This window comes from Rhinoderma darwinii, chromosome 3, assembly GCF_050947455.1.
Source record: "Rhinoderma darwinii isolate aRhiDar2 chromosome 3, aRhiDar2.hap1, whole genome shotgun sequence".
In the NCBI taxonomy this organism is placed as follows: Eukaryota; Metazoa; Chordata; class Amphibia; order Anura; family Rhinodermatidae; genus Rhinoderma; species Rhinoderma darwinii.
This window is the reverse complement of record NC_134689.1, coordinates 369,212,112-369,218,085: the sequence shown is the minus strand read 5'-3', so window position 1 is coordinate 369,218,085 and position 5,974 is coordinate 369,212,112.

Genomic DNA, 5,974 nt, shown 5'->3' with positions numbered 1-5,974 from the left:
AGGGCATGGGCAACAACTGGAACGGTGAAAACACTAAGGGACCATTTGCAAGACAGACTTGGGATACACTAACAACGCTCAGGCAAGGATCAGAAGGGGAGGGCCCTTCTTATAGTCCAGGAATCATGTGTAGTTGATGATGATTGTTTCACATGTGCGCACGCTAGCCCTTTAAGAACAGGCACGAGCGTGCTCGCACACCCTACGGGACACAGCGGACCGGAGCGGAAGTGAGCGCTGGTGTCTCCTAGGAAGGAGATGCGAGCCAGCGCTCACTGATCCATGGCTAATAAATAAGTTGAATAATAGTCGTCCCAGCACTGAACCCTGGGGTACACCACTTATAACGGGTGACCATTCAGAGTAGCAATCATTGACCACAACTCTCTGGATACGGTCCTTGAGCCAATCCAATTACAAACGATACTTTCTAAACCTATAGTCCTTAATTTACCCATTAGACATCTATGAGGGACAGTGTCAAATGCCTTTGCAAAGTCCGAAAACACTATATCCACAGCGGCCCCTCTGTCTAGGCTTCTGCTCACCTCTTCATAAAAACAGATTAGGTTGGTTTGACAACTTCTGTCCTTAGTAAAACCGTGCTGGCTGTCACTTATAATACTATTTTTCACATTCTCCTGTATATAGTCCCTCAATAGCCCCTCAAACATTTTCCCCATGATGGATATTAAGCTTACTGGTCTATAATTACCCGGGGAAGACCTAGAGCCCTTACATGTCAGAAGTTTTGATTGGTGGGGGTCCGAGTCGCTTAGACCCCCACCGATCGCTAAAACTAAGCGGCAGAACTGCTCGATATGGACAAGCAAATGTACAAACAGTGCTGAAGTGCTTTACATTTTATCATACTGTATATTTGAGAATTATTAATGCTCTGTTATATGACCTTTATTGAGAAATAAATAACCATTTTAACCTAGTAATTAAGAAAGAAGAAGATTTAGCATTGTTGCCACTGTTAGTCCCTAAAATAGTTAATGGGCTGTGGAGCTTTTTGCTCACATCTTCTAATTACATGAGGAAGAGTATATAATAAAAAAATATTTTAATATAATTAAAGTGTACCTATCACTTCAGGTGAAACTTTAGAAAAAGCCATCATGTGTGTGTATTATCTGGCCATATTATGACGTGTATCCTGCATTTAGCAGCAATTTCCCCCACTGCAGGCTGCTTTTGTAATTATCAGTTTTTCCTGTACTCCATTCCAGAGGGGGGTGCATTCTAACTGCTATGATGTCTCCCATAGACTAAACACAAAGAAAATAGACGTTTCTGTTCCCCTTTCTCTTTATATAATATAATTTAGAAGTAGCAGCATCATGGATGACATCATACAGCAGTAATGAGAAGTGTAGCTGTCAATGCAGCACTGGGGTGAGAATTAACACTTGCTTTTTATAAAAACTGAAGCAGCGTCTGTGTGTGTCTCTCTCGTGTGTCTCTCACTCAGCTCCATCCTCCCCTCCTGTCCCCATTGACTTCTATGGGCAGCAGTTTTCCCCCTGCAGGTTCTATCTCTAATTCTGTTCTCTCTGAGCTAGTGGGTGGAGCCTAACTGCTATCAAGTCTTCTATACACTGCACACATAGAGAAGATGAGAATCTTGCTCTCCAATATCTATCTATCTATCTATCTATCTATCTATCTATCTATCTATCTATCTATCTATCTATCTATCTATCTATCTATCTATCACATACATAGAAGCAGCAGCATCAGAAGCATGGAGAACATCATACAGCAGTAATGAGCAGTGTAGCTCGGAATCCAGCACTGGGGTGAGTGATAACACTTAAAAGATGCTGCTGCAGCGTCTATGTGTGTGTATTTCTGCCTCTCTCACTCTGCTCCTCTTCCCACCTCCTCTCTCCATAGACTTCAGTGGCAGCTGTAACCTCATCCTTCAGTGCGGTTATAATTCGTCTTGTCTTAAGGAGACAGAAAAAGCAGCAAATTTAGGGAGAGTGAGTAGTTAGGAGAAGGGGGAGGTGCCTGATAAGTGGAGACAGAGGCATTTTACTGTAACAAGATATATTACAAAGTTTCTTTCATCTTTGCTTATACTATTGATTAAACGATAGTTACTCTTTAATTTATAATGAACTGTTTACTGAATCTAGTCGGTATTGGTTCAGAGTGCACAAGACCTATAGGAGGTGCACGAATAGGGTCCCAACCCAATCGTATGTAGAGAAGTATTCGGCACACAGACAAATATGATTCAAAACTTCTTTCGTTTTATTTGTATTGTATTCAAATGCCATGGGCGGAGTGCAACGTTTCGGTCCAAGAAGACCTTCGTCAGGCACTAAAGGTGTACAAAATTTTTTTACACATAAATATCTAGGCATCATTTTGGTACAATATATGTATCATCTCTTATAACACAATATGAAAAAATAATAATACTTTATCGGAAAGAGAAAATAGTAAATAGAAAAATAAAGATAAAATAAATTAAGACAAGAACAGAATTTATATGCACAACACATACATGATTCATACTTCATCAATATCTATGCATACTAGGATTACATTTGATGTAAAAAAGATATGAACAATCAAAAGTATGTGCATGTGTATGCCAAACGGAAGACATCACATCCGTGGCACCATATCCAAGGCTCGAGATATAGTACAAGCAAAAATCGTATAGAGAAATACATCTGGGTATATTTGTAGTGTAACAGCAATAATCCAAACGATGTCCGCAACTTCTGTGGCTGGAAACAGAATTGTGGAGTACATAGTAACACGTATATAGTGCACGTATATAGTGCAAGGATGCAAGTTTTCCTGTAGATGCTCCCTCAATCTGGTTCCCATGCTCAGAAAAATAACTTAAAAAATCATTGCGTGGGAGATAATATAAACAGTATAAACATGATGCACCACATAATATAAAGTAAAATAGTTATGCTTGTTAATGTACTGGCAGTATCATCATACTATAGAGAGCCTGTACGGCTCGAGGAGACTGTCCCATTAATGCTATCTAGTCAGATGTTGTGTATGTGTGTTTAACATAAACATTCTTTGTCCTAATTGCATAATGGCTGCCCTGCTCAGTGTGCACGTTGTATCTGATGCATAATGGTGGCAGGAGAGAGGTTGTAAAAACATTGCAATGACCTTACCTAGAACCCTGTTGGCGTGGATGTATCCTGCTGATGAGCACTGCTGTTCATATCGCGGCTTACCGCTCGTTTTTGGCGCTAACTGCAATGATTGCCTCTGAGTAGCGTGCAGCCAATCACACACTCAGACACGCCCACTAAGTTACGAGCGGCCAATCACGTGCATAGGGAACCTCCCATGACCCGCCCCAGACACAGGACATTTAAACTGCAAGAATAATCATTGCAGTTAGCGCCAAAAACGAGCGGTAAGCCGCAATATGAACAGCAGTGCTCATCAGCAGGATACATCCACGCCAACAGGGTTCTAGGTAAGGTCATTGCAATGTTTTTACAACCTCTCTCCTGCCACCATTATGCATCAGATACAACGTGCACACTGAGCAGGGCAGCCATTATGCAATTAGGACAAAGAATGTTTATGTTAAACACACATATACAACATCTGACTAGATAGCATTAATGGGACAGTCTCCTCGAGCCGTACAGGCTCTCTATAGTATGATGATACTGCCAGTACATTAACAAGCATAACTATTTTACTTTATATTATGTGGTGCATCATGTTTATACTGTTTATATTATCTCCCACGCAATGATTTTTTAAGTTATTTTTCTGAGCATGGGAACCAGATTGAGGGAGCATCTACAGGAAAACTTGCATCCTTGCACTATATACGTGCACTATATACGTGTTACTATGTACTCCACAATTCTGTTTCCAGCCACAGAAGTTGCGGACATCGTTTGGATTATTGCTGTTACACTACAAATATACCCAGATGTATTTCTCTATACGATTTTTGCTTGTACTATATCTCGAGCCTTGGATATGGTGCCACGGATGTGATGTCTTCCGTTTGGCATACACATGCACATACTTTTGATTGTTCATATCTTTTTTACATCAAATGTAATCCTAGTATGCATAGATATTGATGAAGTATGAATCATGTATGTGTTGTGCATATAAATTCTGTTCTTGTCTTAATTTATTTTATCTTTATTTTTCTATTTACTATTTTCTCTTTCCGATAAAGTATTATTATTTTTTCATTTTGTGTTATAAGAGATGATACATATATTGTACCAAAATGATGCCTAGATATTTATGTGTAAAAAATTTTTGTACACCTTTAGTGCTTGACGAAGGTCTTCTTGGACCGAAACGTTGCACTCCGCCCATGGCATTTGAATACAATACAAATAAAACAAAAGAAGTTTTGAATCATATTTGTCTGTCTGTTTACTGAATCTAGTCTATTGGTCAACATATTCTGTTTAGGCACTTGTTTAAATTTGGCCACATACTAGAGACTTAGGATGGCCAAAAAAGGCAAATTCAGACCATTTTTTGTAAACTTTCGGTGCATTTTTAGCAACAATAGCAAGTGTGACAGACACCAACTAAAAACATACCTGTGGAACAGTTGATTGGCTACGTTGGATTTCTTTGGTTGTTGTCTGGTGCAGTAAAGTCGAATGTGTCAAACGAGAGATCTGCATCCATCAATAGAAGCCCAGACCAAGCCATGGATCAAGGCAGAGATCGATCAGCAATTTGTCATTTTAACTCATGGCATTGTTATCCAGAACAGCAACCATCACAGACCAACCGTGGACAACAAATCATTCCGAAAATGGACGTTTAAATTCCCTAATGTCTGGCCAACTTAAGCATTAGACCAAGGAATCTAATTCTGCTGATAAAAAGATTGAGCCCTCCCAAGTAGCCATTTTGTTTTTTTTGTTTTTTTTTATATCATCATCAGACAAATAGTGTAAACCTTAAGGAGGTTTCTGAGTTTTGGAACAAGATGAAAATTAGAGAGTTCCAAGTCATGGCTCTAGGCAGGATGCTTCACAATTTCCCTGTCTGAACTTTCCGAAAGATCTGCAGTTTTACAAGCAATGTGTGGCTAAGTCACGGAAAAGCCAACACCTTTTGAATATCATAAGAACACATGAACAATGTCCCATATTGTCCCTTGAGAAATATTAAATGTTTTCTTCTAACATTGATGTCCCCACAAAACAGCCATCATTTTTTAACGTGATCAGCTAAGTTGGATGGACCTTACTTCTTTGTTCATCCATTACCCTAACTCAGTATTATTAAATTGTCAGCACCATTTCACTCATCTTGCACTACAATGACATAGGACCATATTCAGGTGCAAGCTCATGATGAATTTCAATTCATTGTTTTATTATATAGCCACCATTGCTAAACTGGCTGTATCAACAACACAAGTCCTTGTGGTTAAAGTGTTTCTGCCATCTAGTGACAAACTGCATGACTTGACAGTTATCTCGAACCAATCCAGAGGAATAAACTGGTTAACTTTGGTTATATTTTCCTCTCGTAAGAATTTGCTTGAGGACATAAAAACCTTGTATGCTTAGCAAGTGTTCAACTAATCTAAAATATCTAGGACAATTTTCTAAAACCCCACACATGTCTAAAGTATGTCAGTGATTCCCAGCCTTTCTGTTACGGGGAAAACCTCCTACTTCTATCCCTACCTCAGATAAGTTTGACATTGGGGAAGGGAAGCCATTATAATTATTGCCCAGCTCAATAGTCTGACCCAGAATATTTGTTGAATATTTGTTGACTACTTTGCCAAGCATCTTCAGGCAGGATGACATAGTCCTTCGTAACTGGACAAGTGACAGTTCTTCCTCCTGTTGTCTTCTACAGAATCCCTGAGCAGGATCCAAGGAACCCCAAGCTTCAAGGAAACTTTGGCTGTGACTGGTCTATGTAATATAACACAGTTTCCATAGAAATCACCAAAACATCAGGC